Consider the following 23,346-nt stretch of genomic DNA (forward strand, 5'->3'; position numbering starts at 1 on the left):
CCCTTTTGTTGGCAGATGCACTGAAGAATCTGCAGCAAGATTTCATATTTAAGAGAGATCACTGGCTTTTCTTTTAAAATGACAACTCAACCTCAGATCTGAATCAAGAATGTTAACTTCAACCATTAAACACTGTACATCCATCCCATTCTCTTATACCAGCTGCCTTCCCCAAGCTGAGCCTGTCACATTATCCATATCAGTTGATTACCTACCTCTCTGAGAACAGCCTTCCCACATGCTAATGTGTCTCCATTCTTCTTTGGCTCTTTGGTTTACAACCGATTGAGTGGCACTGCAGTTAAACCACTTCCACAGCTCATGGGCCCATACTCTCCTTGAAACATCCTAAGTTCTTGGTATTATCAATCATGTAATTGGCACTTACTTAGTGGACTGTGAAGGCAGGGAGCAAAGTTGATCTACAGGTAACAGTACACACAGTGTTAAGATGGAAGAAGGATGAGGAATGAAGAGATTAGTACTAGCTGTGAGACTACTGCAATCCTCAACGTTGAGTTTAAAATGCTCATACTCTATTGGTGTTTATGGGAAAGGAGGGAAAAGATGCAAGATCAGATGCAACAGGAGTTAGGGAATAATTAGAGAAAAGAAAGTTCAAAAATCAGAGGCCTTTAAAGTTTTGAATCTGAAAGGCTGAAAAATTGTCATTTAAAGAAAAATAAAAGGAAAGGGATTAGAAAGGCTGATAAGATTCCTCTGAACATGTTGAGCTGGAGGCACTGAATGATCACACAGGTGGATGTGTCCAGCTGGAAGCCAGCAGAGTAGCGTATGGACAAGGAAAGAGCATAGGAATTAACACAGCTGTGAGAACCACTCTTGTTGATATGGCATTGAAAAATACAGCTTGAGAGGGTGTAGAAACAGGATGAATCCAAGGAAAAGTGACATAAAATAGCCACCACTGAATGAAGTACTTAATCTCATATTAAGTACTACGCAGTCTGTTGGCACAGAAAGTGGAGCCACTGAGATAAATTGTGGCTGGTTTGAATTATGACTGCAACACTTTTTGGCTAGGTGACTTGGGCAAGTTTCTTTATTTCCCCCATCTCGGCTTTCTCTTTAAGTAAAATCAAGGTGGTAAGCTCCATCTCTTACTGGGGTCGCTGTGAGAAGTTAATGAACAAGCATGAGAAGGACCCAACACAGTGGGTAGCCCATTGTGGGTCCCAGAAAACATGAGCACCCTTCCTCCATCTAAGAAACTAGGACTGGTACTTAAAAAGCACTGCACTTACCTGATGCATTTACTTCCTCTTAAAATTCGTAGTACAATAGCATATATAGGATTCATGTGAGTGCCTCCATTATTTGAAGAAATTTAGGTTCACAGGTAAGCAACTTATCTAAACTAATAACAAGCAACCCCCAAATCTCAGCCTCTTGACAGAACAAAATTTTATTAATTATACAAGTAACATCCACCATTGGTTGGCTGCATTTCTGAGTAATTGTTTTTTTTTTTTTTTTTTAAGGAAAGACTCAGGGATTCAGGCTCCTTCCAGCATATGATATCCCTATTTTTAAACACTTGTCTTATATGGTCATTTTCGTAGGAAGAAGAGAGCAAGGAGGACTATCAATCCAGGAACAGAGCACTAGTACTAAAAAGAGCCCACACACAGTCTATTGGCAGAATCTAATCATATGCGCATCCCTAAACCAGTTTCAGTGAAATATTGGACATGTAGTCCAATATTGCCCAGGGAAAGAGATGAGCAAGGTTTTGCCTTGTCTCATAACTAGTGAAGGTGAGATGTGAAAGAAGTCCTAACTATGGAGGTTGGAGGAGAAGAAAGCAAAGGGAAAAATCTGACAAGTGAAAAATGACCTACTATAGTTTTCATGATCTGAATGCCAAGGGAAGAGAGTGTCTCTCTTATTATTTAATCCCTACTATGTGCCAGACACTGTGCTGGTTCAGTGTTGACTCATGAAGATGCAGTATCTGGATGAGAACATAAAAGAGTCTACTCGGTTTAGCAATGGTTCCAATAAGGGATTTGTTTCAGGAGATATGGGTAAGGAGCAAGGAAGAAGGAGACAGATTTCTTTGTCAAGTTTTATCATTGCCAGAGGCATTCTGCATGGCCTCTTGGGATTTTTGCTGGAAATGTGACTCTGTCTTTGAGGGAGATCTCTGTGAGACACTGAACATTTCTCAAAGAATAGCAATGATTTACCCCCTGGGTAAGAAAACATTACCAAACTCAAAGTAGGCTTTGGGTGGGAGGAGAAGAGAAATTATGAAATGCATACATCATCTCTTTAAACATTTATATTTCTTCTCCCATTTGGTGAGCAGCCTTTGAAGGAAAAGAACAAGCAACAACAACAAAGGAAAACCAAACAAAACAAAAACTCAAGAAACAAAACATAAGCCTGAGAACTAGGGTTGGTGGAATCCTTGATTGGAACTGCTTTGATACAGAATTGAGAGAAGCAACAAAGCTATCATATTGTGCCAGAGCCTCAAAGATCCCTCCCTTGCTCCACACAGGACTCAGGATCTCTAGAACAAACAACAATTGGAAAACCCTTCATCCTGTGGATTTCTCAGGACTTTTCCCATGGTCAGTTTCAAACTTTCAGCCTCTGGTAACACTGTCAGTTTCTACCTCATTGCCTTTTAACTTCTCTCTCCCTTTTAAATTCATGTGAGTTAATGATTCCTTCAGATTGCTTACCTGACTTCTGACTCAACAGTTGCTACACACTGATGTGCTACATCCACATCAAACTTGGACTCCAAGATACTTTATTTCATATGCAACCTAGTACCCTTCCCCTAATCTACCTCACACAATGAGGGAAGCTCAGGCAGATGGGGCTCAAGAGAGACAACAAGAGAAGATTCTAGATGAGTATTCCTGGCTCTGACCTGGGCTTCAGGGAAGAAATGAAGAGGTCTTAGAGCTTCCAGGTTGTCCAGCCTAGCTTTCTTAAAGGGAAATAAATTAAGTGATTCATTCAAAAAACACACTTAGGTTCCAGAAACTTTGCAGACAATGCAACATTGAAGAGCACAGATCCTGTCTGCAAGAAGTTCACAGTATATTGGGGAGGTGGGTGCCCATGCAAGTAATTACAGCACCTTTACAAGATAGGAGGCTACAGTGGGTGATGAGGCAATCCAGACTCCCACTCCAGCTCAGGGGAGAAAAGTCTTGAGTACAAAAACACCAATGAAGAAATGGAATCACCTCTGACATAATCTGAAATCTGTTGGGGAAAATGGCAAGCAAACAAAACCATAACACCCAAACAAAGAGCGGCAAGTATCTGAGTAGCAACACAGAAAGAGGAAATCCTAACAGCTAAAACTATAAGAAAGGAAAGGTATGCTGACTTCATGCAGGAAATTGAACCTATGGAAGGTCTTTTTGAAGGAAAAATGAAATTAAACATATATGTAAAGGCAATAGCTCAGTAAATAGAGAGAAGCTAAAGCTGCCACAGAGTATGGGGTCAGGAACAAGAGCTCAAATCTGCCAACTGGATCATCAGACAATTTCTTCCAGAGGAAGCAATTGTCAGGAAGTGAGAGAAGTGGCAGCATAGAGAGTAATCACAAAGGTCAGAAGACAATGAATGTTCATAACCTTCACCACTCTGGTGCAATGGAAGAGGCATTATATTCAGAGTCAGCAGATCTGATTCTGCCCCAAGTGGAGTCCAGGAATTTTGACAATTTTCTGAGTTTCTCTATCTTCTTTTGGAAAATGAGAGAATTGGAAGGAAGAATTCTATGGTTCATCTTTAGGGACCAATATGCATAACCCTTTCCCCTCTTTGAATGTTCCTGTAGGATGCAATTCTTTGATGAAAGCTCACATCTAGAAACAAGTGATTTTTGATAATCTATGAGACTCTAAACACACATGTATTTTAATCAAAGTGGCATGCCTAATCCAAAATCATCACATCAGGCATGTCATTCATCCACTTAGATTGATCAAAGAAATTCTCAATCTCAAAATCCTATAGTCTATTAGAGAAACAAATTGTTTTTTGTTTATTCTATTGCAGTGATCATTTTCATCTTGTTTTTTAAAAATTCCAACACAGAGTTCTATAAAACTCATCTTGGTGCTCAAGGGACAGAATGAAATTGGCATTTTGTTCTTTTGGTTGTTGGAAATGAAGTCTGTTGACTGGAAAAATGTTGACTTCTGTTGCTCTGAGTAAAGGTGTGTGTATCTGTGGGTGTGCTCCCAGTTCAGTAGGTAATAAAAAGATTAAATCTGAAAATGGCTCCATTCTACAAAATATGGCATTTCACATTGAGTTGTATTTTACAACATTTTCAGGTAGAATTTGGTTACTGTGAACAATTGACTATTGATTCATGATTCTCAGAACTCACCAGGGCATGGGGAGAAGTCTCAGTCAATTGAAAGTATTTGGAAAGTGTTCTCAGGCAGCATGGCTTACAATCAAAAGTACTCAGAATTTAAGCAAAATCTTAAAATTCTGCTGTAACTCCTATTGAGGAAATACTTTACTTCTCCAGGTTGACTTCCTGGGTCAAGTATAACTCATTCCCCCTACATTAAATGGCACAACCATATACAATTTGTTCAGTGTGACCCCAGCATCTTCAATAATAACGTCCAGGCTGGAAAAACAAAAACAAACAAAAAATATATATATATATAAAAGATATTATCTTACATTCAAATCAAAATTACTTGAAGCCAATCTTAGTCTTTTCTACTCCCATTATTCTGAAGATCATCAAAAATTAATGTTTGGAAAATGTAGACAAAGCACAAGAGATACATTGATGTCTGACAGACCTGAGTTCAAATTCTAAATCAAAAGACTTAGAAAGTCTTTTAAGCGGTATGAACGTCATAAATAAAGTAAGCATAATCTTACAGGTTTATTGTGAGATATAAATGAGATTACCTATGTGAACATGCAAAATCATTATTGATCATTTCCTGTGTATTGGCTCACTATGTTCTTACTATGTTCATTTACCAAGTACTTCATGAATATTCACTTATGTAATGCTTAACAATAACCTTATGAGTTTGGGGCACATGGGTGGCTCAGTCAGTTAAGCATCTGACTCTTGGGGCACCTGGGTGGCTCAGTGGTTAAGCCGCTGCCTTTGGCTCAGGTCATGATCTTGGGGTCCTGGGATCGAGCCCTGCATCGGGCTCTCTTCTCAGCAGGGAGCCTGCTTCCTCCTCTCTCTCTGCCTGCCTCTCTGCCTGCTTGTGATCTCTCTCTGTCAAATAAATAAATAAAATATTTTTAAAAAAATGTTAAAAAAAAAAAAAGCATCTGACTCTTGGTTATGGCTCAGGTCATGATCTCATGGTCATGAGACTGAGCCCTGTATAGTCAGACTCCATGCTGAGTAGGGATCTGTTTGAGATTCTCTTTCTCCTTCTGGCCCTCCCCACTGCTCTTCAATATCCCTAAAATTAATAAGTAAATCTTTTTTTAAAAAAGCAATATGAGGAGCACCTGGGTGGCTCAGTGGGTTAAAGCCACTGCTTTCAGCTCAGGTCATGATCCCAGGGTCCTGATCGAGTCCCACATTGAGCTCTCTGCTTCGGCAGGGAGCCTACTTCCTCCTCTCTCTCTCTGCCTGGATCTCTCCTACTTGTGATCTCTGTCTGTCAAATAAATAAATAAATAATCTAAAAAAAAAAAAAAAGTAACCGTATGAGTTAGATATTATTATGATTCTCATTGATAATAGACAACTACTATCTATAAAATAACTGAATCCAAGAAAGGTTAGGGAATTTACCAAAATAACTGGTAATTACAAGCTTTGAATAAGCCAGAGCCTATGTCCCATAATATCACATTACATACTGACATTTTATTATAATCCTGTGAATGTGATCCCAGAATATATTTATGATTTAAACCCTTCCCTGGTTGCTGTGCTAGATTAGGTGCATATTCTTCTTATTTACTCCAATTATATTTAGATATTGACTTAGCTAATTTTAATAATATAACTAACTTAGGACAACCCAAAATGGAAAACCAAACTGGAATCTTGACGATATCTTACACCTCAGTGCAAGTTTTTCCCTTCAGTTCAGATCTCTTTTTCTATTAACAAGATATAAATATCAATGGGAACCCTGTATTTATAATTTTCTTGCTCTCTCTTTTTTTTTATATGCTGCCATCTACTTGGATTCCTAAATGTTATATGCAAAACACGTGTGTACATTTAAAAAATTAAGTAGCAAGTAATTTTTGAAAAGTTTGTTTTATTCTTTAGTATTAGAGCACTAAATGTCCATCCAATTGCTATAACATTAATCCTGTGTAATATTACTGGGTGACTATTCCACAGATTATTCATCTAATCCCATGATGACAGACTCAAGGCAGCTTCCAGGCTTTCATTATAGCATTCATCATAGTATTCATTATAACAATGCTATAAATATTATCATAGATGTCTTCTGCTATGCATGAGTAAGACGTTTGTTTTCAGTATTATCCCAGGAATAGGTTTTCTGGATCAAAAGGTTTAACAAAAAAATAGCATCGGATGGCAAACCTGAAAAAAAAAGAAAAAAAAAAAAGGTTTAACAATTTTAGGAAATAATATCAAGCCATTTCCAAAGTGATTTTACCATTTTTTGTAACCACCAAAAATATATAAGTTTTCTCTCCAACACTTTGCACTGTGATTTTATTTTAATTTTGTTAATCCAATAGATGTAAAATGATGCGTCATTGTAATATTGGTTTATTAATAAGGGTGTCCATCTCCCTTCCATTTTTCATATATTTACTAGTATGTGTTTCCTCACTTATGAAATACATCTTTGTGTCTCTTGCACATTTTTTCTTTGGGCTATTAGCAATCTTGATACAAATTTTTGCTATGGTTAAAAGTATTTCTACTCTCTCTCAGTGCATAAATGGGATTTTCACATTCATCCAAGAATCTTGATAAAAACTTTATTTTTCTGACTTTTAATAATGTTCAACTCACTGGGTGTTTTGCCTGCTCCTGATGGGACCCAAATGGATATATATATACACTTTAATGCTAAGAAAGACATAATGGCATAAATAATTAAATAAAATCCAATTTGATCCACACATACAAGAAATTCAAACAAAAACATTATAGTAGGAAGAGAGGACTGGAAGAGAAGGCATAATATCAATACTGTAAAGATCTAATTAAGAGAGTGTTTAGTCTTCTCCTACCCACTTAAGCCCCCATGTTGCATCACCACTTCCTCACAAGATGGGATTGGGAGGGAGACAAACCATAAGTGACTCTTAATCTCACAAAACAAGCTGAGGGTTGCTGGGAGGAGGGGGGGTGGGAGAAGGGGGGTGGGGTTATGGACATTGGGGAGGGTATGTGCTTTGGTGAGTGCTGTGAAGTGTGTAAACCTGGTGATTCACAGACCTGTACCTCTGGGGATAAAAATATATGTTTATAAAAAATAAAAATTTTTTTAAAAAGTACTAAAAAATTCTAAACCATTACAAAAAAAAAAAAAAAAAGAGAGAGCGAGAGAGAATGTTTAGTACTGATGCAGGTGGAGGATGGAAATTTTATCAATGAAATAGAAAGGGTGTCCAGAAAAAGATATTTTTTTATACATGGAAACTTAGTATATGACGGACAAAATGCCACGTTAGTGGTGAAAAATAAGACTGTTCATTACCTGGAGTTGGAAAAGAGGTATACCCATTTTAATTTTTTTATTCCCATTTTAAAAAGCCCTGACTTATACCATATGCTAAAACCTCATTCATTCTTGCACATGCCACTTGCCAAGAATTTCTTGCCATGGTCTTCCATCCTTCTTCCATCCAGTCTCCTGTATCACTAGTCAAGTCATATGTCAATATTAGGAATCAAGATAGATATACAACATAATAATAATAACCCTCACTCTATAGGACAGAGAACCAACATGAAAACTGTTAGCTGTTAAATGTACTGCTCCTACTTATATACTCAGAAACCAGGAATATAACCAGAACTAGGTCTTCAGATTCATTAGATGCAATAAGAAATGGGTTCCATTTTTCTCTGCCTCTAAAAGCTCCCACTCTAACCAAAAGACCACGAGGACACTTCCAGGTTGGGTGAGCACAAATAACATACAAACTTTGTATCCAATAGTCTCAAAAATCTGAATGTTTTAAGTTCAATTTTCTTGGAAGTTAAAAGGGCTTTTGTGGGGTACATGATTGGATCAGGTATCAAGCATCATACTCTTGATTTTGGCTCAGGTTATGATTTCAGTGTCTTGATATCAAGCCTGCATTGTGGGTTCCACACTCAGTAAGGAGTCTGTTTCTCTCCCTTTCCTTCTACTCTTCCCCTGACTTGTGTTATTTCTCTAAAATAAATAAATATTTTAAAATGTTTTTGTAAAATTGTGATATAAATATTTATTATATAATTGTGATGGCATCACAGGGTCTTTTCCTAAGGAGCTCTGGTTCTGCTTCAGTTAGGTGGCTTGGGGGGTCTATGACAAACTTTAATCTAGAAACTAGAATGGAAACTATAACTTTTCATTGCCTTAGTTGATGTTAGCCTTTGTCACTACCTATTAACTTTCACTGGTCAAAGTTATACTCATAAAGTTTGAATTGTTCTGTACTTTCAAGTTGGGTGGACATTGAGTCATCTCTCACATCTCAATAGGAACAGGGAAACATCAGGTCAGGTGGTGAAAAGTGTACAGCGTCAGAATGAGGTGGTATGCTTGTAGGTTGTGCCTATATAATCATTTGTTATAGGTCTAGAATAAAGTTAGGGTCCTGGAAAGAGGTTTGACCAAGAGACTATGAGAAGATCTATAAGAGGCAAATAATACAAGTGGCAATAAGTCAATGATGCATGGAAATCCTCCTCATAGGCAAAATTATGAGCAACCCATCTGTTTTTCCCCTACTTTTTTATTTATGAAAGATGATGTGATAATGAGTCTACACCACCTGATGGCAGTGACCAATTGGTTGACTTTCTATTTTTAGGTAATGTAAAACACCAAAACTTCAAGAAAATGGCAAAAAGATCTGAGAAAGAACTGTGTGCTTAGATTTTTTTTGATTGGGTATATATGGTACATATTCTTTACTACTTAAATGCCCTCAGAAAGTCATTTACTGTGGAAACATTTTTAGTAAGATAACATCATCTACACTGTGGATCTCAGCTCCCTTTTCCAAGATGTACTGATGTTTTTCTGTGGCTCATTATACAGTCTTGGTAGGAGGAAGCCCATGCATGGGCACAAAAACATGAAATAAGCCCCTCAAAAGCTGATCCAGGTACTGAAATGACTGAATGCCTATCTTGACAACAGTAGATGCCAATACTAATACCAAATATAACATCATTTCCTGAGGTAACTAATGGCCAATGTTTAATTAATTACACTGGATCCCCTCCATCATGAGATAGTAGCAATTTGTATTCTTGGGAACAGGTATCTGGGGATCCTATTTGGATAAGGATGATAAGGATCCCATGCTCTGTCAGCACAAACATTTGTGGACTTACAGAATGCCATAATCATCACGTCAGTGTCCTGTATAGCATCTCTTCTGACTAAGAAACTATATAGCAACTTAAATAAAGCAAAATTTTTGCATATGTAATTTGTTTGTCCTACCATGTCATCCTTCAGCCATAAACATGTAGTTAAATAGCATTGTAGAGTTCACACACAGCTTCCTTCCCCGCAGCCAAGGCAACTAGTTAAAGCTTACTTATAGCATTAGCTAGAAAAAAATACCCTCAAGAATTAATGTTGTCCTACATAAAGTAATACCTGATTTAAACCAGTAATTATCCCATGCTGTCATTTTCCCCAAAACCAGAATACATGGGTCTGGGGAAAATAAGTAAAAGTAGAAGAGGCCAATTTCATTGCTATATCCCATAACTCACTTAGAGAAGTTCTGAATTCCAGTGATTATATTTCTTAAGAAGATAATGTTTCCCTCAGGGAAAATAGCAACATTTCTAATAACTCAGAAAACAAGAAAATATCCTGATCATTTGGGTCCTTCTGCCACCAAACTGACAAACAGAAAAGTGATTACTATAAGTGGCTTGATTTCATTTTCTAAGGAGAAATTAAGTTGCTTCTACCCAATGGAGAAAAGGGGGAATCTAATTGGCAACCAGTGAAGTCATTAGGGTAACTTTAGTGCTCTCTTGACAATAGTCCTGATCAATGGAAAACTATGACAATTCAATGAATACAGAATATTTAGGAATAAATCTTTAGGTCACCCTATGAGAAAGAAACTATCCAAGGGGTTGGCAGAAAATAGAGGGAACATGGATTGTGTTTTGAAAAGGAAATTGTAATATAATTATTTGTACATAATTTATGATATTATTTCTTATGCCCCACCCATTATGATAGCTTTTTTTAAACTACTGCTTATAATTTATGTACATTTATATTCCAGGTATCAGTGTAACAAAATTGACATCACTGCCATCAGCACTAGCATAGGGCTGAAACAAAAGAGTTTCTAAGATACAAAATAAAATAGCTACTCACTCTCAGGGTTGTACGTGTACAAGCTGCCATCTGTATTGAAGTATAGTAAGGGCTGTGTCTTTTCTGATGCATGTCCTGTGCTTTTATAATAGATTGATAATATTTTCTCTCTTCTCATATTTATTTGAGTTCCTATAGATAAAGGAGCTCTATCTTGTTCAACACTATTTTCAGAGAGTTTATCACAGTCACTGACACATTGTAGACGTTAATTAAGAGTTTGTTTAAAGAAAGCATGTAGTCTCATGAGGTTAGTTTTTTTTTTTTTTTAATTTTGTTTTTTTTACACAGATTTTATTACACAAAGTTTCACAAACCAAGACCAGTAGTATTCTTGCATTCTTGGCAAAGGATAAGGGACTTTGTTGATGATAAACTAATAAACAAAATATTTTAAGCTAAAATGTCAACAAAGTACCACAGAAGGACAATATAAAAAAAGAAGCCATAGAGTGGGAAACATTGATGGTAAGACTTAGATTTCAGAACCAAATCTCTTACTGACTAGCTCTGAGAATGGGAACAAGTCAATTGATCTCACTGAGTGTCTTTGTAAAATGGAGTATAATATCTAAGATATAGATCTTACATAGCCACTAAAGATTTGAAATTAGTTTCAAGAATAGATGAAAATAGTTTGTAAATTTTAACATGATACAATTATATATTATAAAGGATTCATATTTAACAACTGTACTGTTTTTCTAACTAATCTAAATGAGTGCTTTTCTAGCACTAATCACAGATTATCCAGTATAATAGATAATTTTACACATGTCAATCTTATCTTTATAAAAAGGTTTCTTGCTGTCAGTGGAGATTGAATCTTATTTATCTTATCTCTTTTTTCCTCCATCCCTCATTAGTTCCCTCACTCCCTGTTCTATTTTCTTCCTTCCTTCTTTTTTTTATTTTTTAAAAAGATTTTGTTTATTTATTTGACAGACAGAGATCACAAGTAGGCAGAAAGGCAGGCAGAGAGAGAGGGGGAAGCAGGTTTCCCCCTGAGCAGAGAGCCCAATGCGGGGCTTGATCCCAGGGTTCTGGGATCATGACTTGAGCTGAAGGCAGAGGCTTTAACCTATTGAGCCACCCAGGTGCTCCTGCTTCTTTCCTTCTTCTCTTTCTATTTTTCATCTTTCTTTCAGTCTTCATTCATTCCTTCCTTCCCTCCCTCCCTTCTTTCTCTCCCTTTCTTTCTTCCTCTTCCTTCTCTCCTTCCTCTCCCCTCCCCCTCCTCCTTCCCCCCCTCTTCCTCCTCTTCTTCTTCTTCTTCTTCTTCTTCTTTTTTCTCTTCTACCCCCCCCACCCACTTCCTTTATTATCTTCCCCTAGGACTTACTACAAGTTAAGGGCTCAATAATGTCAAATATTGAATTAAATAATATTTCTCGTTGCAGTCATTTAGTGTTTTTCTGCCAAGATTTGAAAATTTATTTTTATGTAACTAGTTACGATCCAGCAAACTTTTTGAAATTATAAAACATAAGCAATAAAACCAGACATGCAATTAAGTTGATAAGACATGGATTTAAACTATAATTTTTGTGGTCTCAGTGAGGTAAGCTCAAGGGACTACAGACTTAGTTAGCTTTTGTGTTGAGAGAAGAAATCAGATCAAGCAAAGAATGAGATGAATGAGGTGAATTGGTTCAACACAACTAAATGTTAAGGCAGTGATGCTGTCCATGGTGCTGGCCATCTGTTCAACTTGGGAAACAAGTTAACTCCTGCCCAGTTTCTGCTAAAATTTCCTAGCCAGATAGAGAAGAAATCATAAATGGGAGAAAAGAGAGATTAACCATAGAGAAAATGGGTAGAGGCTATCAGTGATGCAAGATATTGATTCCCTAGTTTATAAATTAGGGAAAGTTAAATAAAATAAAAAGAAGGATCATTATTTTTTCATTGCTTTAGGAAATCCAAAGTTACTGAGAAAGAAACCACAAAATACAGTATTGGAATATAATAACAGCTATATAATGAGAAAAATGTGAGCCAAAGAAATTGCATTTGTACTTTTTTTAACATAAATCAACTTATATGGATACCATGACTGAAGTTACATCATAAATGATAATGGTTTTTCTTTTTATTTTCTATATTGATATTTTAAGTTACATTTTCTATCTTATTGCAGAATGAATTAAATCATGACTTATATTTTACAATACTTGTCACTGATATTGCATTAGTTTGATGGTTTTGTCATATTCTTGATTTCTATAATTCCTTATAAATCTGTAATGTTTATATTTGGCTGGAGCATATTAGAGACCCTTTTCTTCCTCTACCTGCCTGATGCTCTGTGGGAGTTGTTATCAATAAATTGTCTCTTCTCTTCATGTGTTTCCAGCATCTATTATTATCAACCATGAGCAAGAAAGCTAAAGGTCATCCTCAACTTCTTCTGTTCAATTTGTTTCTTGCAACCATTTCAGGTACTTCAAACTACCTCTCCTATTGAATAAAGGCTACATTATTTATAATTAAAAGAACATCCAACTTAATTTGGCATAGATCTATATTTCACTTTTATTATTCACAACTCTGATCAAATAACTCTAGACTACTCAGTGTTCCAAAAACATGCCATCTTTCATACCTTCAGGTCTTTGCTGATGATGTTTTCTATGATCTCCTTCTACCTGGTTTCCTCCAATCAAAAATCTGTTCCTTCCCCAAAGCCCAGTCAAAATATCATCTGAAAGTGTACCAATCAGAAGTACTCTTTCTTTGATGATTCCACTACATTGTGATAGCTTTTGGGTAGCCTGAAGAATTATAGTATGTAATATGGACTGTTGTACACTAAAAGAATGTATGGATCATAGCATTAAAAAATTAAGTTTCAAGTCAATATTCATTTATTTGGCACATACTTAGGGAAGTCCTACTAGGTCTCAGCACCTCCTGAAGCATTGGGAAGTGGAAAGGATAGAAACTCTTGGCTTATATAGAAATAAATCTCTAGTCAGAAGTGGTAGATAATAATTGGATAGATAAAAAAATACCTTTAATATTATAAATATGAAATATGAATATGAAATTATGAATATGAAAAACGAATATGAAATATTCATAATATTATGACTATAATAAGCAAGAATTATAGCCTAGAGAAAGGTAATTAGGGAGGGTTTCCTTGAGAAGAATCTCGATCTCTCTCGCTCTCATTCTCTCTCCTTACCTCCCTCCTTTCATCTCTTTGGGAACTTTGGGAACTTGAATATTATGAAGAAGCCAATGATGCAAAGAGTACAGATGATGACCTTCTGGAAGAGAAGGAGGATAGCAATTATGATAACTAGCATTGATTGAACCCTTATGTCTTCTAACCACTTATTTAAAATAATATAGTTATATGAACTGGCTACTAGTACTATCACCATTTTCCAAATGAGAGAAAAAATAGGTTTACAATTATTGAAAATTCAGCATCAGTTAAAAAACACAATAGGGCTGTTTAAAAGCTATTTGGTCTCGAGGGGGAGGAGTCAAGATGGCGGAGAAGTAGCAGGCTGAGACTACTTCAGCTAGCTGGAGATCAGCTAGATAGCTTATCTAAAGATTGCAAACACCTGAAAATCCATCGGCAGATTGAAGAGAAGAAGAACAGCAATTCTGGAAACAGAAAAACAACCACTTTCTGAAAGGTAGGACCGGCGGAGAAGTGAATCCAAAGTGACGGGAAGATAGACCCCGGGGGGAGGGGCCGGCTCCCGGCAAGCGGCGGAGCAACGGAGCACAAAATCAGGACTTTTAAAAGTCTGTTCCGCTGAAGGACATCACTCCAGAGGCTAAACCGGGGCGAAGCCCACGCGGGATCAGCGTGGCCTCAGGTCCCGCAGGGTCACAGAAGGATCGGGGGTATCTGAGTGTCGCAGAGCATGCGCGTATTGGAATGGGAAAGCCGGCTGCAGAGACAGAGCCAACAGTAAGCTCGCAGCTCGGGGTTACCTTGAACCTGTCACAGGCTCCATGAATCAGAGCGTGGCTGGAGGTCAGGCAGACAGGAGTAACTGGGCGCGGTTCTCTGAGGGCGCACTGAGGAGTGGGACCCCTGGGCTCTCGGCTCCTCCGGGCCAGAAACCAGGAGGCCGCAATTTGTATTCCTGTCCTACGGAACTCTACGGAAAGCGCTCAAGAACAAAAGCTCCTGAAAGCAAAGCCCAGCAGATTACTCACCCCGGCCCCTGGTAAGGGCGGTACAGTTCCGCCAGGGCAAAGACACTTGAGAATCACTACACCAGGCCCCTCCCCCAGAAGATCAATAAGAAATCCAGCCAAGACCAAGTTCACCTACAAAGGAGTGCGGTTTCAATACCAAGGAAAGCAGCAGAATTCCAGAGAAGGAGAAAGCAAAGCACGGAACTCATGGCTTTCTCCCTGTGATTTTTTTTTCCTTTTCTTTTTATTTTCCCTGTGATTTTTTAATCTTGCAGTTAATTTAATTTTTTGTCATTTTTTTTCTCTTCTGCTAATATTTTATAAACTTTTACCCTTTTCTTTTTCGACGTTTTTTAACTAGTTTATCTAATATATATTTTTTCCTTTTTATATTTTTCTTTATTAATTTTCCTTTTTTAAATTCTTTTTTTTCTTTTATTTTTTCTTTCTTTCTTTTTGAACCTCTTTTTATCCCCTTTCTCCCCCCTCACGATTTGGGATCTCTTCTGATTTGGTTAAAGCATATTGTCCTGGGGTTGTTACCACACTTTTACTATTTTACTTGCTCTTTCATATACTCTTATCTGGACAAAATGACAAGGCGGAAAAATTCACCACAAAAAAAAGAACAAGAGGCAGTACTGAAGGCTAGGGACCTAATCAATACAGACATCAGTAATATGTCAGATCTAGAGTTCAGAATGACAATTCTCAAGGTTCGAGCTGGGCTCGAAAAAGACATGGAAGATATTAGAGAAACCCTCTCGGGAGATATAAAAGCCCTTTCTGGAGAAATAAAAGAACTAAAATCTAACCAAGTTGAAATAAAAAAAGGTATTAATGAGGTGCAATCAAAAATGGAGGCTCTCACTGCTAGGATAAATGAGGCAGAAGAAAGAATTAGTGATATAGAAGACCAAATGACAGAGAATAAAGTAGCTGAGCAAAAGAGGGACAAACAGCTACTGGACCACGAGGGGAGAATTCGAGAGATAAGTGACACCATAAGACGAAGCAACATTAGAATAATTGGGATTCCAGAAGAAGAAGAAAGAGAGAGGGGAGCAGAAGGTATACTGGAGAGAATTATTGGGGAGAATTTCCCCAATATGGCAAAGGGAACGAGCATCAAATTCAGGAGGTACAGAGAATGCCCCTCAAAATCAATAAGAATAGGCCCACACCCCGTCACCTAATAGTAAAATTTACAAGTCTCAGTGACAAAGAGAAAATCCTGAAAGCAGCCCGGGAAAAGAAGTCTGTAACATACAATGGTAAAAATATTAGATTGGCAGCTGACTTATCCACAGAGACCTGGCAGGCCAGAAAGAGCTGGCATGATATTTTCAGAGCACTAAACGAGAAAAACATGCAGCCAAGAATACTATATCCAGCTAGGCTATCATTGAAAATAGAAAGAGAGATTAAAAGCTGCCAGGACAAACAACAACTGAAAGAATTTGCAAACACCAAACCAGCTCTACAGGAAATATTGAAAGGGGTCCTCTAAGCAAAGAGAGAGCCTACAAGTGGTAGATCAGAAAGGAACAGAGACCATATACAGTAACAGTCACCTTACAGGCAATACAATGGCCCTAAATTCATATCTCTCAATACTTACCCTGAATGTGAATGGGCTAAATGCCCCTGTCAAAAGACACAGGGTATCAGAATGGATTAAAAAACAAAACCCATCTATATGTTGCCTCCAAGAAACTCATTTTAAGCCCGAAGACACCTCCAGATTTAAAGTGAGGGGGTGGAAAAGAATTTACCATGCTAATGGACATCTGAAGAAAGCAGGAGTGGCAATCCTTATATCAGATCAATTAGATTTTAAGTAAAAGACTATAATAAGAGAAGAGGAAGGACACTATATCATACTCAAAGGGTCTGTCAAACAAGAAGATTTAACAATTTTAAATATCTATGCCCCCAAGGTGGGAGCAGCCAACTATATAAACCAATTAATAATAAAACCAAAGAAACACATAAACAATAATACAATAATAGTAGGAGACTTTAACACTCCCCTCAATGAAATGGACAGATCATCCAAGCAAAAGATCAGCAAGGAAATAAAGGCCTTAAACGATACACTGAACCAGATGGATATCACAGATATATTCAGAATATTTCATCCCAAAGCAACAGAATACACATTCTTCTCTAGTGCACATGGAACATTCTCCAGAATAGATCACATCCTCAGCCCTAAATCAGGACTCAACCGGTATCAAAAGATTGGGATCATTCCCTGCATATTTTCAGACCACAATGCTCTAAAGCTAGAACTCAACCACAAAAGGAAGTTTGGAAAGAACCCAAATACATGGAGACTAAACAGCATCCTTCTAAAGAATGAATGGGTCAACCGGGAAATTAAAGAAGAATTGAAAAAAATCATGGAAACAAATGATAATGAAAATACAACGGTTCAAAATCTGTGGGACACAACAAAGGCAGTCCTGAGAGGAAAATATATAATGGTACAAGCCTTTCTCAAGAAACAAGAAACGTCTCAGATACACAACCTATCCCTCCACCTAAAGGAGCTGGAGAAAGAACAAGAAAGAAACCCTAAGCCCAGCAGGAGAAGAGAAATCATAAAGATCAGAGCAGAAATCAATGAAATAGAAACCAAAAAGACACTAGAGCAAATCAACAAAACTAGGAGCTGGTTCTTTGAAAGAATTAATAAAATTGATAAACCCTTGGGCAGACTTATCAAAAAGAAAAGAGAAAGGACCCAAATAAATAAAATCATGAATGAAAGTGGAGAGATCACAACTAACACCCAAGAAATACAAACTATTATAAGAACATACTATGAGCAACTCTATGCCAACAAATTTGACAATCTGGAAGAAATGGATGCATTCCTAGAAACATATAAACTACCACAACTGAACCAGGAAGAAGTAGAAAGCCTGAACAGACCCATAACCAGTAAGGAGATTGAAACAGTCATTAAAAATCTCCAAACAAACAAAAGCCCAGGGCAAGACGGCTGCCCGGGGGAATTCTACCAAACATTTAAAGAAGAACTAATTCCTATTCTCCTGAAACTGTTCAAAAAAAATAGAAATGGAAGGAAAACTTCCAAACTCATTTTATGAGGCCAGCTTCACCTTGATCCCAAAACCAGACAAGGATCCCATCAAAAAAGAGAGCTATAGACCAATATCCTTGATGAATACAGATGCGAAAATACTCACCAAAATCCTAGCCAATAGGATTCAACAGTACATTAAAGGGATTATTCACCACGACCAAGTGGGATTTATTCCAGGGCTGCAAGGTTGGTTCAACATCCGCAAATCAGTCAGTGTGATACAACACATCAATAAAAGAAAGAACAAGAACCATATGATCCTCTCAATAGATGCTGAAAAAGCATTTGACAAAGTACAGCATCCCTTCCTGATCAAAACTCTTCAAAGTGTAGGGATAGAGGGCACATACCTCAATATCATCAAAGCCATCTATGAAAAACCCACCGTAAATATCATTCTCAATGGAGAAAAACTGAAAGCTTTTCCGCTAAGGTCTGGAACACAGCAGGGATGTCCATTATCACCACTGTTATTCAACATAGTACTAGAAGTCCTAGCTTCAGCAATCAGACAACAAAAGGAAATTAAAGGCATCCAAATCAGCAAAGAAGAAGTCAAAGTATCACTCTTCGCAGATGATATGATACCATATGTGGAAAGCTCAAAAGACTCCACTCCAAAACTGCTAGAACTTATACAGGAATTCAGTAAAGTGTCAGGATATAAAATCAATGCACAGATATCAGTTGCATTTCTCTACACCAACAGCAAGACAGAAGAAAGAGAAATTAAGGAGTCCATCCCATTTAGAATTGCACACAAAACCATAAGATACCTAGGAATAAACCTAACCAAAGAGGCACAGAATTTATACTCAGAAAACTATAAAGTACTCATGAAAGAAATTGAGGAAGACACAAAGAAATGGAAATATGTTCCATGCTCCTGGATTGGAAGAATAAATATTGTGAAAATGTCTATGCTACCTAAAGCAATCTACACATTTAATGCAATTCCTATCAAAGTACCATCTATCTTTTTCAAAGAAATGGAACAAATAATTCTAAAATTTATATGGAACCAGAAAAGACCTCGAATAGCCAAAGGGATATTGAAAAAGAAAGCCAAAGTTGGTCGCATCACAATTCCGGACTTCAAGCTCTATTACAAAGCTGTCATCATCAAAACAGCATGGTACTGGCACAAAAACAGACACATAGATCAATGGAACAGAATAGAGAGCCCAGAAATAGACCCTCAACTCTACAGTCAACTAATCTTCGATAAAGCAGGAAAGAATGTCCAATGAAAATAAGACAGCCTCTTCAATAAATGGTGCTGGCGAAAATTGGACAGCCACATGCAGAAAAATGCAATTGGACCATTTCCTTACACCACTCACGAAAATAGACTCAAAATGGATGAAGGACCTCAATGTGCGGCAGGAATCCATCAAAATCCTTGAGGAGAACACAGGCAGCAACCTCTTCGACCTCAGCCGCAGCAACATCTTCCTAGGAACATCGCCAAAGGCAAGGGAAGCAAGGGCAAAAATGAACTATTGGGATTTCATCAGGATCAAAAGCTTTTGCACAGCAAAGGAAACAGTTAACAAAATCAAAAGACAACTGACAGAATGGGAGAAGATATTTGCAAACGACATATCAGATAAAGGACTAGTGTCCAAAATCTATAAAGAACTCAGCAAACTCAACACCCAAAGAACAAATAATCCAATCACGAAATAGGCAGAGAACATGAACAGACATTTCTGCAAAGAAGACATCCAGATGGCCAACAGACACATGAAAAAGTGCTCCATATCACTCGGCATCAGGGAAATACAAATCAAAACCACAATGAGATATCACCTCACACCAGTCAGAATGGCTAAAATCAACAAGTCAGGAAATGACAGATGCTGGCGAGGATGTGGAGAAAGGGGAACCCTCCTACACTGTTGGTGAAAATGCAAGCTGGTGCAGCCACTCTGGAAAACAGCATGGAGGATCCTCCAAATGTTGAAAATAGAATTGCCCTATGACCCAGCAATTGCACTACTGGGTATTTACCCTAAAGATACAAATATAGTGGTCCAAAGGGGCACGTGCACCCAAATGTTTATAGCAGCAATGTCCACAATAGCCAAACTATGGAAAGAACCTAGATGTCCATCAACAGATGAATGGATCAAGAAGATGTGGTATATATACACAATGGAATACTATGCAGCCATCAAAAGAAATGAAATCTTGCCATTTGCGACAACATGGATGGAACTAGAGCGTGTCATGCTTAGTGAAATAAGTCAAGCAGAGAAAGACAACTATCATATGATCTCCCTGATCTGAGGAAGTGGTGATGCAACATGGGGGCTTAAGTGGGTAGGAGATGAATAAATGAAACAAGATGGGATTGGGAGGGAGACAAACCATAAGTGACTCTTAATCTTACAAAACAAACTGAGGGTTGCTGGGGGGAGGGGGGTTGGGAGAAGGAGGGTGGGGTTATGGACATTGGGGAGGGTATGTGATTTGGTGAGTGCTGTGAAGTGTGTAAACCTGGCGATTCAAAGACCTGTACCCCTGGGGATAAAAATACATGTTTATATTTAAAAAATTTAAAAAATTAATTAATTAATTTTTAAAAAAAAAAGCTATTTGGTCTCAGGATGCCCATAGGACCAGAAAATGGAATTAATATCCTAGTTCTCCCGTATTTCTCATTTATATACAATATCTTTATAAACAATCATTGACAGGTGATCTTAGCAGAAATGGTAAAAGATTTGCAGGTGGGATAAATACGAAGATATTAATAGGCATTCAAGGTATAAAAATTATTATAAATTATTTAAGGGTAGATGTACCTATACATATCCTTTTAAAAGTGTGCCTCTGTGCATTTTATATGCAAAAAGGGCTTAAGTGCACCTACAGAAAAATAGAATTAAATAGGAATACAAAAGTAATTAAATAGAAGTTAGACTGAGGAAGTTTTTAATAATGGATCCAATGTAGGAAGACATTTAACTAATAAATAGAAATTTAAAACAAGGGATAGAGAAGACACTTAGTTAATGAATAAAAATTTAAAACAAAAGATATAGCATAGCTAAATAAAAAGCCAAGTCCGGAAAGATGTGTGTGTGTGTATGTGTGTGTCTGTGTCTGTGTTAACAGCTATTTTACATGTGGTTGTGCATTTTAAGGGATTTTCTATCTGAAATTAACTGCAAAAAAATGGTTCTGAACACATAACCTTAGTAGAGAGGGTTCGTTGTTGTTGTTTTGTTTTGTTTTTTAAGTTTTCTACAGTCTTCATTATTACTGTCTTAGATCTAAGGAAAATATTTTCAAATCCTAAAAGTTTACCAAGGTTTCTTTAAAGAATTGTTTCTCCTGTGAGTCATTATCCTACAATTCCACTTCTCATAAGGGCTCTCGGTCCAGTTTTTCAATCCTTCATGGTTATTATTTTTGTTCACCTTTAAGTGGTTGATGCACAGATATATATATATATATAGAGAGAGATTTTCTTGCATAGGCTTAGAAATTGTTGAAGACAAGTTTGTTTTCCCTCTGTCTCTTAGATGCCTCTTAGATGCCTGTGTTATCTTTTGTGTTTGTTGATTTTAAGTTGAACTGCTTGGAGATGTTTTTTGTTTTTGTAACTTTTCTCCTCAAATTTGAACTATTGTTTTAAAACCATGAAAAACCATCATTTGTAGTCTACTTTCTAATCAAAATATGAATATAAGTTCAGTGCATTGTGCTTATTATGCTTCCCAGGATGGAAAAATCGAGACTAAATGAAATTACTCAACAATATTTGAAAGTCAAAATTACATAGTAATTCTGCTGAATGATGTAGTCTTTGGCCCATAAAATTTCACCAGAGTTAAAAATCTTAAATTGGTCATGTGTTAACTGATACCTTTGGTTAGCATGCTTTCCACATATAGTAGGAATATGGATTTAATTCCCAGTTTATTCCCATCCGGAAACCAAAATTAAATATTCACAAATAATGTCTTCAGATTTATTACTGTATTTCTTACTCTATTATGTCAGAGATAGCTATAAAGATGATTTTTAAAAAAAGAAAGAGGGGATACACTTTTGCTGCAACAATTGATATTTTGAGTTCACGAAGCTCTCAAAATAATGCACAGAAAAGCTGATATTATAGAAAACTGTAGGAAAGAATACCAGCATTTGTACTGTGTGTCCCATGACTTTACCTAGCTCAACCATATGTTGGAAGAACAAATGATCCCCACAACTCAATCTTTAAAGTAACAACATATAGGTTCCTGGATGGCTAAGTCCTTTGAATCAAGTCATGATCTCAGGGTCCTGGAATCAAGCCTGGAATCCGGCTCTCTGCTCAGCAGGGAACATGCTTCTCCCTCTTGCATTCTTTCTGCTTGTGTTTCCTCTCTCTCTCTCTCTGTCAAATAAATAAATAAATAAATAAATAAATAAATAAAATCTTTAAAAAAATGTATTTCTTAGGCACGCTAAATACACTGCAGATCAATGAGGGTGGGGAATGTGGGTGGAGCCTTTTCTCATTGAAATCACTCAAAATCCTGAGCCAATAAGCACCCACCATCTCAAATATTACTAAACAACCTGGACAGAAAGAAAAAACTGGAGTGTCTGGCACTAATAATTTAACGATTGTCCCTCATCACCTCTGCTCATGATCCATTGGCCAAAGATATTTAGCATTACCTCACTTCAAAGGCATCAGAAGTTCTATTCTTTCATGTACTCAAAAATATCCAGAAAGTGGAACCAGACCCGCAGCCTCCATGCTTTGCTTTTGTGATCACTCCATTTTTACTTATAAATAAACCTCTCTTTTGATTTGTATTAAAGCTTTTGTGTGGCAAGCACTGAGTCCCCAAATAAAAGGAAGTGGTTTTTCTTTGTTAACATTTATATTTAGCAATGAAATATAAGACATCTCTGCTAGCACACTTGTCTTTATTTTCTGTTCTATCCAGAGCCTGATCCAATTATTAATAATATTAGCAGAACCAAAAAGAAAAAGACCAAAGCTTTTGTAATCATATAAAGCTAATCCCTGGATTTTCACTACTGCCTGCCATCAATTTGCACAATGACATACATTTAGGGAAAAAAGGGGAATTTAGTCTTTGTCCTAAAAGCTGACACAGCAATATTCCCTGATTCCCAGGAATAACCTCTTCTTCCACTGTATGCCTGGCTGTGTTGGGTATTGGGGTGGGAGTGAAAAGGATCTGAATTTCATTCCTGACGGTATCACTTAGCTATGAAATCTTGAGCAAAATGGTTTACTTCTCTGTGATCTTCTCTTTCTCTCTGCAAAATCAGAACAAACAAAATGCCCCATGCATGAAGACTTGCAATAAAATTTTATATTGTATATTTTGTATTTTACCTTCATCTCTTCCTTCCTTTCTTAACTTGCTTCCAACTACCATAACGCTTTACAACATTTTTTCATTGTATTTTTAACTCTATGATGGTAATTTATGGGTATGTCACATGAAA

General features: G+C 37.1%; 1 long non-coding RNA gene across 1 annotated transcript in view; it reads right to left on the minus strand.

Moving 5' to 3' along the window:
* Positions 1-6,268: 6,268 nt before the first annotated feature.
* The window catches only part of LOC131825958 (uncharacterized), a 33,890-nt gene continuing 16,812 nt past the window's right edge, over positions 6,269-23,346 (minus strand). The window contains exon 3 of the long non-coding RNA XR_009351381.1: positions 6,269-6,571. This is a non-coding gene — a long non-coding RNA (uncharacterized LOC131825958). The remainder of the gene's footprint in view (positions 6,572-23,346) is intronic.

Source organism: Mustela lutreola, chromosome 1, assembly GCF_030435805.1.
Source record: "Mustela lutreola isolate mMusLut2 chromosome 1, mMusLut2.pri, whole genome shotgun sequence".
NCBI classification, from domain to species: domain Eukaryota; kingdom Metazoa; phylum Chordata; class Mammalia; order Carnivora; family Mustelidae; genus Mustela; species Mustela lutreola.